Raw genomic sequence first — 14,182 nt, 5'->3', positions numbered from 1 at the left:
GCTGTTCGGGTACCCCTCTGTCCAAGAAGATTCTATGTTCAAATCCCTGCTGAATGATTTCTCCGAGGCCTCAAGAACTAGTATTAATAATTCAAAATCTCATATCTTTTTCTTTCACACTCCTCCTGTCGTTCAGAGGGCCATCGCTCGTATTCTGGGCTTCTCCATTGACTCCCTCCCTTCCAAATACCTTGGAGCCCATCTCATTGACTCAGCTATCAAGCATTCCTCTTGGCGCTTGCTTCTTGAGAAACTTGACCACCGGCTCAATTCCTAGACACATAGATCTCTGAATATAGCCAGCAGACTAGTACTAATCAAGGTTGTTCTACATGCAATGTCGCTCTATCTTTTTTCAATCCTTGCAGCTCCTAAATGGGTGATAAAAAGAATAAGGAATATACAGTGCAACTTTCTCTAGGATCGATGGGCACAAACCACAAATGGGCTTTGGCCAAATGGATTTCCGTATGCCAGCCTAAGGAGCAAGGAGGCATTGGTCTGAGAGACCCCAGCCACAGTAATGCTATAATGTGCGCAAAAATCTGGTGGCAATGGTTAACCATCCCCAACAAACCATGGGCGGCCATCTGGACAGCTAAATATGCCAATCACAGGCCACAGGAGGATCTCATCAGGCTAACGCCCAATGCAAAAGGCTCACTCATTTGGAATGTAGCTAAACAACACTTTCTAATGATTCAACAACACAGTTTTTGGGAGGTTCGAAATGGCAGGATAGCACGTTTCTAGATGGATGCCTGGAACCAGATGCCAAAACTCAGCAGCCTCCTTAGTCGACTCCCAAGCCACTCAGGGGATGAGCAGCATCAAGAAGAAATATGGCACCATTGGACTCAGGAAATAGATCAAGGATAAAGGAAATGGCAGCATAGCGAATTGATAATCAATAGAGCTGATCAAAGGACAATTAAGGAACTGGAAGGGGAGCTCCAAAAACGCCAAGTGAGATACTCCGAGGACAAAGACATCCTACGCTGGGGCTACTTGCCAAAAGGAACTTTCACCACCGCAGAAGCCCACAAGATCATAAGTTCGACTACATCACCTCTAGATCCAATATGGGGGAGAATTTGGTCAGCTGGTAACTGGCCCAAAGTATCACTTTTCCTATGGTTGGTGGGGCATCGGAAAATACTAACATGGGATAAACTCAGGCGAAGAAATTACCATGGGCCATCAATATGTGTTAATTGTAAATCACAGGAGGAAACTCTTTAGCACCTTCTGGACTCCTGCACCCTGGCTAACCAAATGTGGGAGAAAGCCAGCTTTCGATGCCAAAGAAGATGCAGGGTATCAGAAGATATCATCGATTCAATTCGCCAATGGCACCAGAATCCATACAAAAGTGAAGTACTCAATCAACTTTGGAGATTAATACCAGGGCTCCTCACTTGGTGTATCTGGAAGGAAAGGAACAAGCATATATTCAAAGACCAAACAACCCCCATAGAGATCATCTGGAGCAACTTCTGCTTGAACCTTAAGGAGACATTAGCGCTTCGCACTTGGATGCCAGATGATTTTCCTACTCTGGCAAATGAGAAGGCCATTTGGGCAAATTGGAATTTGCCACTCCAACAAGGAAACCCACCTCAAGCCCACTCAGAAAGCAGCAAAGAAAAGAAGGATACCTGGACTCCACCACAAAAGCACACTATCAAGCTCAATTTTGATGGAGCATCAAAAGGCAATCCCGGAAATGCTGGATATGGGGGAATATTCAGAAATCATGTAGGCTCGCCCCTCCTCATCTACTATGGCAACATAGGATGGGACACCAATAACTCAGCAGAACTGGAGGGACTATGGCAAGGACTTCTCCTTTCCAGAATCCACAACTTTCAACCCCTGGAAGTTGAAGGCGACTCCCTCATCCTCATCAACATGGCCAAGCAAATTCTCAATGGGACTCATGCTAGGAAAATTGCCAAAAGCTGGAGACTTGAAGCTAGATTGGAGGCCTTAGAACAATGGCTTCACAATAATCGAGCTATCATCTTCACTCATGTAAAAAGGGAAGGCAATAAGGTTGCGGACCTCTTAGCCAACCTAGGGGTGGAGTATAAGCACACTCTTATTACAGGGACGCTTGACATAATCCAAAACCATGATCATGCACAGGAATGTAAACTTCAGGTCCAAAAGGAAGCTGCTCCCCCGGATGCAGGTGTTAGCACTGAGAGCTAAGATGATAGGACAGTGGATGGGCGGGGCAAAAAGCCACTTGCTTGACCTTTATAGGAAACGTGGAAGGGTAATAACACACAGCGCACGACACATTTTCATGAACATCATTCAGGGTACGCTATACCACCGGATCAGCTGGAATGCCAGGCTCACAGCGAGGGAATTAAGTCGCGCACGCACCAGCGTGCAGTGGAAGGCTCAAGCCATCAAGGGAGCAGTAATGAGAGGAGACTCCCAAGACAAGACTGGTAACTTTGAAGCCAGAGAAGGGTCGAGGAAGATGGATAGTTCGGTGGTTCTGCCGCTCCGCCAGCATACCTTAGCACATGTAAAGAAATTCAGAGAGAAGGGTGGGATTTGGATCCCGGTGCTGATAATCTTGGCCTTCTCTGCAAGGCTGGTCACTCCCCTCCCCGAGTACTGCTCAGGTATTGCAAATTGGCCCTCCCATTCTTATTTATTAGCAACTGATATCTATGCTTGGTTTTGGATATTGCACGCGCGCAGGGATTTGGCAAACCTAGAGGATAAGCTCAAACTAGGCAGAGGAGGCTCAATTAGGAGGCATCGCCGCATCCAGGGTATTGCCCCACAACTACATTTCTGGATCTGGGCCACTGTCATCTGCAGGATGCCTCGATTGAGACCTAGAGTGGGCAGTCGTAGGGGGCAACCGAGAAGAGCCCCAACGGATTCATCCTCCAGCGACTTGAATCATCCTCCAAGGAGAGGGCTCTCTTCTCACAGTAGAAGAGGAAGATCTCGAGCCTCTGACTCTCGACCCGGTCCGATTCCTGCCACTGGTTCCGCCATATTCACCTTTGACAGTGCTCTAAACAGGCCCAGGATCACAGCCTATTTTACAGTGGTTTTTCAGGAGGAAAGTTTAGCTGTTGATTTAAGGACTCAGGCAGAAAATTCGAGGGCAATCCCGGACCCCTCTTCATCTTTTCAGCTAGCTACGGAGAACACTCCTTAGCGGGAAACAAACGAACAAAGGAGCAGCGCACGGGAGGCGATGATGGTAGATCTGGGTCCTGAAGCTTAGAATGTGACACAGATAGAGGAACCAGCTGATATGGTCTGGTGTCGAATTACTGAAGAGCCCATTGATGAATAGAAAAGCCATCCACGCTTCTCCTTTTTGTAGGATGCCCCTCTCCACTGGGCATGGTTTTAAGGCAACTCAGTCATGGGTTTCTGGTATTGTCTCATGTTTCAGTGATCATTCCCCACAGGTCTTTTTTGAGTTTTTGATTTGTCTCATGTTTAAGAGGTTATTCCATTGCGTGGGAAACAAAAATAAACATTTTTCAAATATGCCTGTTCTGGAAAGAACTGCCTCCCACAGGAGCAGAGTGCTTGACTACGGTCATGATGTAAATTTACTATCTCCTTGTTAATATAATAGATATAGTTTTACGTAGAAAAAAAAAAACTTTTAGAATTGTTGAATGTTTTTTCTATTTCGACCTCTTTGACATAGATTTACTAATTGACTAAAGAATTTATTTCTCTTAATATCCCTATAATGTGCTATTAGTTTCTTCATAAAAATGGACCAAGATAAAAAATAATCCTTTCCTGTTTCACAAATCCATTCATACCATACAATTTGAACTTATTCTAAATAAAATGATGCAATATATACCTTATGTATGACTTACATTTGGTGTAAATTAGAGTATTGATCCATTTAGAATATCCATGTTATAGTATCTTTACAATCAAGCTTCCTCAATAGATATCTTCAGAAAGAAGTAGTTTCTTGGTGCCAAGTTGAACCTTTGATGTTGTGGAACTAGAAGTGACGCTTGAACATGATTTTGTGATTCAATATTTGGGCTCTCCAATTTTGATAAAATACTCCTCATATGTTATTGAGTCCCAATGCCATTCTTCTCCTTATGTTCATGATTTCCTTGGATCACCATCTCCCTTTTAGGGGGATTCTAAAATAATGGTTTGTACTTATATATTTCTTCCTTATTTTTTAATCATGGATATTTATTTATTTATTTTTCTTCCATCACTTTTCTTTTAAGGTTTTTCTGTGAACATGATAAACCATTTATTTTAACATGATATTGGCATTCCGTTTCATTAACTTTATTCTTTAGTTGGGAGCACCTAAATATTCACTTTCTTCAAATGTCCTGTTTGAGTATTTTTTATTGACCCCTTTGCCATATGAGAAAATAATAATACTCATATTTATCACAAATTTTCTATCACCAATAATCAAAAGCTATTCCACTTGTAAGGTACATGCCTTTTTAACCCTAATTTGGAGATTGTTTAGATGATTGATCTTTGTCCTGATATAAATCTAAAATTTGAACCCTTCTTAGTCCAGAATTTTCACATGTAGAATTTTGATATGTCTTCTTTATAATTGTAATGGTACTATCAAAATTTGATGTTCCAAGTGAAAGTTATGGTGAATTTATTAAAACTTGTTGATTTTTGGCTTTTTCCCAGGAGTTATGTTGTATAATGTACCATGTATCAAAAATTTCAAATATGATTATGAAAATTTTATTTAATATATTTGAGTATGTCTCTTTATATCCCTAAAAATTTCACAGTATGAAAATCCTTTATGACAAGGTTACAACGAACCTACCAAGAGGATTCATTCAAAAAAATGATTTTTAGTACTAGTTACAAACCCTAAATTCCAAATATTACAAAAAAATCTATAATATTGTCCACTAGTACTGTAGTATCTCTCCTCAATGTACTCATTCTTTCATAGTTTGAAGCTTCCAAGCAACGAACTTATGGTGAATATGCGAAGATGACTCTAAAACTAATTTTAAAGATAGTCATAATTCCCAACTTCCATAGGATAATATCTGAAAGTATCTAAGCAAAATTTAAAATTTTGAGCACATACACTTTATTATTTCTTCTTAGCCCTCTCAATTTTTTGTTGTTTGAGGATTCCTAAAAATATTAAAGTTACAGCAAAAATGAGATGATTTCTTGATTGTACGAGGAAAACCCCTAGGTTCATATGTTCTATTGTCAAAATGTAATTATTGAAGCATCTTAAAAATGACAAAATGCTAATGAATACATTCCACTTCTAGGGGGAACCTCCTTTTACAATGAATCCAATAAAAAATACAAGATAAAATGATCTTAAGTTTTAGTGTCTTTGGTATATATATAGGATAAAGGAAACAATTATAATGAAATGGTACAATGATAGTTTTTGGACTACAAAATAATATAACAATAAAGATATAATAACTCATTATATAGGGCTTAATAAATGTTTTATGTGCTTAGAATTAAGTGGGTTGGTTTAGGATAGCTACATGTGACCCTATATTTATGAATGTTATACTTGAATATTTACTATGATGTGGTTTTTTCATGATGAATAACCCTAACACTTGTCTTGTAGAGGAACACATCTTCAAGACTAAAAGATGTTGCTGAGTATTTGAACATATTAATAATTACCATATCAAACTCTTGTTTGGCTTCTCAAATCTCATGCCCTTGCTACTCAAATCCATTTTAATTTTCAAAAACATCTCTCACACAACCAAATGAGCCAAATGATCTTACTTTTCCTTATAAAATGAGCTAAGTGTATACTGAAAATATGGAGGCATTTTATGGCTTCTCTATGCCAAGTTTTAATGCATAGGCAAGGATTGGAGGGAATATTGTAGAGGAAGAGTGGTAGAAGAATAATTGATGCACTTAGATTATAGAATAAAAAGACAAAGAATCTTCAAAGATCATGAGTTATCAAAACTACATTAAGCTTTGATATCACTAATAAACTGGGAATTTAATAACTCCATAATAAAATTTATTTCATTAATATAAACTATATATAAATATATATAAGTTATAATGGTTACTTTCACCTTCTAAAACGTCCAAAATAATTATTCAAATCCACTTGACACTTATATTCCTCTAGATTTATATTTAATAAAATATTTACACTTTTTATTAATTCTTAAAAATTATTTAACATTAATCCCTAAAAATTATTTAACATTAATTAGACCCCAAAATTTTGATAACATGGTTAAATATAATGTCCACGCTTAATATTTTTCCCTAAACACAACTTCAATTGAAAAAAAAGGAAAATGGAGTTATCTAATATAACTCAAAATCAAACCTCAATCTAACATGAGATTCTAAATATAAATATAAGTTTAATTGTAATAACTATCAAAATGACAATTTATGAGGAAAAATAATAACTCCTCTTCATACTTTTATTAATATAAATTCTTTTTTCTTATTTGCATTAAATGTTGGCAATCTAATATTTTTACATGAAATTAATATTATATTTATTAAAATAATATATTTTAATTATATAAATAAATTTAATAATACTAAAAAATAAATGATGTATAAAGTTAAAGATGAAAAACATTTTATTTTAAATTTTTATTAAATCTATTTTAATTTTCAAAATGTTTCTCACACTATCAATATTTTTCACTTATTAAAATAGCAAAATTATGCTGAGATGAGAATGTTTCTCTCACTTCTCTAAAGATAGAAATAATGTTTTCAATTTATTTCTTACTTTCTTAAAATCTGGTAAATCACATTGGCTTCAATACACCTTAATCATCATCAAAATTAAAAAAATTCATAAAAATTAAGTAAATTATAGTTATAATTTAAATTCAATATATATATATATATATAGAGAGAGACACTAAAAAATGTAATAAGATTTTTAATCATGGATTAACTCATACTTTATCATGGAGGTTCTTTAACATGTACCTTTTATTGCAATATTATGGGCCAATACTATGACTTTTAAATACCACATATCTAAAAAATCATAATTTCAAAGATTAAACTTAGAGTTTAAACTAGCCTCTTGAACTACAAAGAATATATAGTCTCTCTATTAAATCACTAGTCCACTAATTTTTTATTTAAAAAAAAAAATATTCCAAAAATTTATTCTCACATAGACACTCTTATTCAAATAAAAAAATCTCATGCAATGTTATTTTCCCTTTTGTTTGATAAGTTATGTTAATTGTGAGATGACTAGCAAGCCTAAAATGTAACACAAGGCTTCAAAAAAATGACATAATATATTGAGCATATAATAAGGGTAAAGGGTTTTTATATTGATAAGTATAAAAAATGGATCTAAAAAAAAGATATGATATATTGATCATATCATTGGAGTAAAGGGTTTTTATATTGATAGGTATAAAAATGGAATTAAAAAAAAGACATAATATATTGAGCATATAATAGGAGTAAAGGGTTTTATATTGGTAGGTATAAAAAATGGAACTAAAAAAAGACATAATATATTGAGCATATAATAGGAGTAAAGGGTTTTTATATTGGTAGGTATAAAAACTGAAACTCAAAGATGTTAATGAAAAATGGATACCTAAGTGAGAGTAGGGGGTTTTTAAATTGGGAAGGTATATTGGGTTTGTATTATTAGAAAATTAAATAAAATGATTTTAAGAGGTATTTTATGTAGTCAAATTAAGGGTATTGTTTAATATGTCACGAACACAAGGATATGTCAGAGGTTCATTGAGTGAGACCTATGGCTTGAGTATCCACGACTTAGTGGCATTTAAGTCATCAAAATCACCAAAAGATTGCATAGGTCTTGAGCCAAACCTACCCTAAGCATGACTTGATTTTTACCTATAAAATTTAGAACTAATAACTTTGTAATTTAAAAAACTAATAGATCTGCTTTAGATCTGCTTTATAACTAGTAAACCTCACTTTTTTACAGAAATAACATCACCCATATAAATCATGGAAATTCTTGTTCACTTGTGATAAGATTTTATCCTCATCACACCTTCTACATTTTCCTCCATGGCCTATGAATTTCCATCTTGGCCCGCGTGTCTTTCTTTAATATCATTGCGGAACAACTTCAACAGGAGTGGATCATGCAGAGGGATCTGTACGTCCTCAAAGAAAAAACAGATGCCCATGACTCTCGTGACAGGCCAGGCCTCAAAGGCTAGGGGGACAGTGGGTCTCCCTCTACTCGTATCCATCAGTGCACAGACTGGACGTGAAATGAAAAATATTTACTTACCTACCTATCTCCATCACTCATTCCTTTATTCATGCATGATAACGACCATAAAACAAAAGAAAAGCAAAGCAAATTACGAACCAAACAGGGAAGTAAATGATTCCTGAGATGAGATGGGGCGCACTCGGCAGACAGGCCAAGGCGTGTATGATGCGTTCAGAATCTCTGCGCTTATTTTCTTAATCAAACAAATCCGTCCGTGACATGGGTGCCCGGCCCGACTTCTGATCCGACGGACTTCTATTGCCATTTTTATACAATTTTCCCATCTTCTTCTTCCGTTGGAGCTGTGATGGCCGCCGTCGTCATTCACTCTCAAACGAAAAGAAAAAAAAGTCGTCTGAACCGACAATGGGCGCAGCGTGTCACACGCTGATGCGTATTCCTCCTCCCTACTGTTACACGGCAGTAATTACACTGCCGGTCTGACAAAGGATATATTTCCATCGGTGCACTCAACTCTTTTGTTTTTTGTTTTTTTTTGCGTTGGTATAAATTTGCTAGATGCTTCTATCTCTCAATTGATTGTTATGATAGGTTTTCTTTTCAACAAGTATTTTCTATATCTATCATTTTTTTTATTTATTTTTTTCTTCCTTATGTTTTTATTCATCATTTAAATATCATATATTATTTATTATTATTTTTTTTTTAATCGTAAATATAATTTTTTTGTTAATATAAGTTTTGTGTGGTAATTTTTTTAATTATGATTTGATTATAAAATAAAAGTTAATGAAGTAATTTCATAAATGTATATGTTTTATATTAGATATGATTTTGGAATTCCACTGCTTTAAGTGAGTCATTTATCTATGATCGTTTCTATGAGAGGTAGTTGTAACTAACTAATTTCTCATGATTTTTGAATAGTTCACTTAGCACTCATTGCATCATTCATTTATGACCATTTCCATGAGAGGTAGTCTTAAGTAACTAATTTCTCATGATTTTTTAATAGTTCACTTAACACTCATTGCATCATTGATTTATGACCATTTCCATGAGAGGTAGTCATAAGTAACTAATTTCTCATGATTTTTGAATAGTTCATTTAACACTCATTGCATCGGGTGATAATGTTTTATATTACTTTACAAATATCAAACATATTTATCCGTATTTATTCCTAATACTAAACTAGCCAATGATTTGGCACAATTATATATAGTCATTATTTACATGATTTCAAAGGTTTAACAAATTATGCTAAACCATTTTTTAAAAGTTTTCAAGTAGTGTGGTTATAATATATTTTGAACAGAAATAATCCATCTTAGCTAGTCTCGTCAAACATATTTACTATAATATATTTTGAAGATGAATAATCCATCTTAACTTTCAATTTGATGAGTTGGACTTAAGGAGAACGTTATAAATAATAATATAAGATTGAAGATCCTTTTAAATAAGAATTTAGGAGGATTCTAACATTTCAAGTAGTAATAATATGTAAGTGTGGATTTTAAAGAAATTCATAATGTTTTAACAAGGAATAAAAGTAGAGCTTTTTGGTAGATCGGCTAACACATAAAATGCACAAACCCAATTGTCTTCAGATTCAAGTTTGAATGTATCAAAAGCATCATAGCCTTGGTAACCACACATTTGAGATTTCCATATCCAACCACAAAATATATTTGTTTTCTAATCAAACTAACAAATATACCTATTTTATAAAAGCTGAGATCTATTACTAGTGTACCAACACTAAAGAAACTACATAAAACTCTCAAAATCAAATGAAAAACAACTATTTCACCTACATAAACAAGAAAGCGAGTCAATATTTTATATATAATACCAATGGCCCATGGGTGTGGACATGTTGTGTGAGTCTCAACCTTTAAGCTTCAAGCTTTAATGCTCTTGCTTTATGCTTAAATGTGTGCAATGTTGGATCATATGGTGTGTGTGAAGCCAAAAACGAGCTTTTTCCAATAAGTCCAAAAATCCACTATAAATGAATCTATGCTTATTTTGAAGTCTCGTCTTAAATTATTAGTATTGTGAATGTTACATAGTGCAATATTTTTCTATCAAATTGACTTTTTGAAAAATGAGATAATATCAATATTTAATGATTAGATAAAGAAAATACAGTAAAAGAAAAATATGTATTCTTTAATTTATTATAATTTTATTTATTTTAACCTCTTTTGATTGATGGAATATATCTTCACCAAATAACCTCCATAATAAGGTTCTTCATTTCTTCATTGTTACCTATCTCAGTACTTAGTGATTGTTTTCCTTTTTGATTGTTTCCCTTTTTCTTTAAAATGATATTTTTTTTCCTTTTTCATCTTTACATTTTATATACTTACAATATTATATACATACTTTAACCTTTAATAAATATTAATATCTAAATTAAATTAAACTATTATATAATTTAGACTTCTGTGATCCATAATATGTTTGTGAGAATAATTTCGGCAAAATCACATAAAAAATCATTTGTCGACGTGTTTCGAACCAACCAGTGTGGTTCATCGTCAGGACAAGTTGAAGATCCAATCTGAGCGATAAGTTAAATAGGGACAGCAGGCCATTCCAACAGCTATATTTTACTGAGTAACGGATAAATAGGACCTCCAACGGCTAGGTTTGACCAAGGCCCACGGGGAGGGATCAAGGTCAAACCTAGCCGTTGGAGGTCCTATTTATCCGTTACTCAGTAAAATACAGCTGTTGGAATGGCCTGCTGTGTTAGCTCCATTAATTTTGCACAAATTGCTACCTACAATTATGGAGTTGCAGTCTTTCCTTAACTTATGGAAACCAACTGCAGTAGTTTCCTTAAGTTAAGAAAAGGCAACTGCAATTACTAATTTTGTAATTAGGAGCTACTAAAGTGGTCCATCACTTTGATTCGAGTTCTCTGCCTTGATTTGTGGACATCTAACACATAGCTATGAGAAGCTTGATGGAAGCTTAGCTATATGTTCATCTGTTTGGTCCCCAAGCTCATCTCTCAACCCCCTTCAGTTTTACACCATCTAGCTGAGATAGCAGAGCTTGGAAGTGCCTTCAGAATTTTGTGTTCTTTTCTTTTTGCTTGGATAGAAGCTGGAGTGTTGAAGAAGAAGCAAGTGGACTGTGGCCTCCATCAAAACATCACCAATGGCTGGAGGTAACTCGTATCCCTGGGCATTAAGATTTAATGATTCTTTGAGTTTATTCCGCATGAAGAATCGTTGTTGAAACTGTAGAATTTCTAACATTTGGTATCAGAGCCCTTTTACCTCTGCCTTGCTGTAGTTGGCCATAGCACCTTAGTTCTGACATACGCATTTGATTGTGTTTATATGCATGCATTTGATCACTCGAGGAAAATAAAGCTTACTGTAAAAATACTGCATTGTGTATTATGTGCATAGGAATGTTTGGCCAAATGCGTAAAGAGATTTTACGATAAGAATCTAGTAACTGGATATTCTCACATGTCAAATACTGTGTTCCAAACTTTCTCTGGCTTCCGGTTCATTTGGAGAACTACAGAGACAGTGCTCGCTTTGTTTTGCCCAAAATTAAGTGGGCTTCTACCGGATCGAACCCACATCCATCCATCCTCATCCCAATCCTGTGCATGTTCCTCCTGCTCCCATAAAATAGATTTATCAAAGGCCGTGGAAGTATTGTCTCTCCGTTACGTCCACTGGTAACCTTGGCATTTACGGTTCGGTGTGACCATCAAATTATTTTTGCCTACCCCTGAATAGCAAAGCGTGTTGTTGATAGTTAATTTGTGCATTTCATGATAAATTGCGGTGTGAATTAAAGTTTTAAAGTTTTATTCAAGGAAACGGTGGTAGTTGGGAAGGCCTACCAACCCAACGCATTGTCTCACTGCATTCTTATTAAGAGTGTCCAGTGCCATCAAGTTGAGTAAGTGGAACTTTGTATTTCTGCTTGATCTATTTCACTTGATCTATTTAAATTCATAGCAGAACTAAAGTTTTAATTTTCGGGGTTGCCATAAGAAATGGCGTGATGTTCCGGATTTCATGGTTTTATCGGCCATATCTTTCTGGATCATGTGTAACTTTTCGTTTTCGGTTCTTTTATCTGGCTTTGATCTTTACGGTCGTGCCATTAAATTTGACTTATTTGAGATTTCATTATCTTTCCGCGATTATTTGCTTTGGGGATCTCTTTCATGCCTTTTACCAGGATTCACTTACCTGCAATAAAATTGTTGATTAGATCTCATGGTAACGGGATTTGCAATCAATACATTGCACCTCAAACAAACAACAATAATATGGTAATTAAACTAATAAACTTAATGAAGTTAGTGCTTATCAATTCATGATATTGTGGGAGGCAACAGAATCAACGTTTAATGATGCATGAATCCCGCTAAACTGAATGAATATGCATTTTGTATTTATTAGTCCCATTCTCTCGCATGATCTATTTTTATGTTTTATTAAAAGAAAATTTATACTTGAGTAATTATGTGTTTTCATAAGTTCGATTATGATTATATACTTGGGAAGAATCAAGAAATGGTCATTTTTAAAGAGAAACGATAGACAAACCGCCATTTTTACGCAATTTCTTCATATAAATGGCTATTGTTTTTATATTTACTGTGAGAGGAGAAATAGTCGTGAAACGGCAGTAGAGTATAAAATTGTGCCATTAGATGCGAAGATAACTGTTGAAGTAACATTTTATAATCCCAAAGTGCTTCAGCATTTTTAATTATGTCCACACATTAAAGAAACGTGCCAGATTCTGAAAGGAAATACTTTATGTTAAATTTTGGTATTTTATGGCTCCGCATTCAGAATTAGAATCATGTTAAAGGAAATACTTTATGCACTCTTTCACATAATAAATAGTAACATTCGGAATTAGAATGCAAAAATCCTTGATTAGGAAATCTTGGACAAATTTGACTGTTTTGGTTTTCTGTAAAGATTTTGTTGGATAGAAAAACATGCTCAGGTCAAATGTTGGCATTATGATCTATTGTTATTCGTGAAAGGAGGGCCTATAATTACATCAATTATAAATTGTTATTAATTGGATTTGCTTGCAAATAATTCCCATAATGCTGAAATGAACATTAGTTCATTTACTAATGAATATCCAATGTAATGACAATAGGTTGAAATCCATATTGGTTCAATTTTTATTTAATTATGGAGGCTCACATGAAATTTTATATAAATATATTTCAAATTTGCAGTTTTGTTTGCAAATTATTTAGAGCCCATTTTGTAATTAATTTAAGAATTAGTCTTAAATAAATTATGGGACAGTTAGACTAAGGAATGTAAATTTGATTTTAATTTTATCTTGTGACCAAAATAGCTTGTTTGTTGGTCAATTTTTGTTGTTTTATAAACTTAAGGACGGAGCCTGAAGTCAAGCCAGCTAGCCTTCGAACTGCATTTGCTATGCAAGTGCAAAGTAGATCAACGCTGCTTCAGTCAATCTCCGGGTTAAGTTTATAAATTGAACAATCAATTTGTAGTCATTTTCGGTAATGCTGACTGCTTTAACCTTAATTTTGATTTTGCTGGAAAAATATTACAGTTATATGGAGTTTATTAAAATGTCATTTTGACTTACTCCTTTCAGTAAACATTTTTTTTATCTCTGGTTAAGTTTTGTTTATGCAGCAAAATAATGTCTAGTGATCCATATAATTTTAATTAATTAGAGAATAGCCACAGCATCTTTAATTAAATAAAATTATATATTTTGTTTGATAAAATCACATAAAGATTATTTAGACATTAAATTGTAATTAATTACACTGAATATAATGAATTTTATCCCACAGGAATCTTTATTATATTTATGTAATTAATTAGGATAAAATTTCATAACCTACCCACAAGAGTTATGAATTAATAA

Source organism: Pinus tabuliformis, chromosome 7, assembly GCF_031772625.1.
Source record: "Pinus tabuliformis cultivar Carrire ecotype Pingquan chromosome 7, CPIR1, whole genome shotgun sequence".
Taxonomy (NCBI): Eukaryota; Viridiplantae; Streptophyta; class Pinopsida; order Pinales; family Pinaceae; genus Pinus; species Pinus tabuliformis.
The sequence above is the reverse complement of the archived record's forward strand: the minus strand, read 5'-3'. Positions refer to the sequence as shown.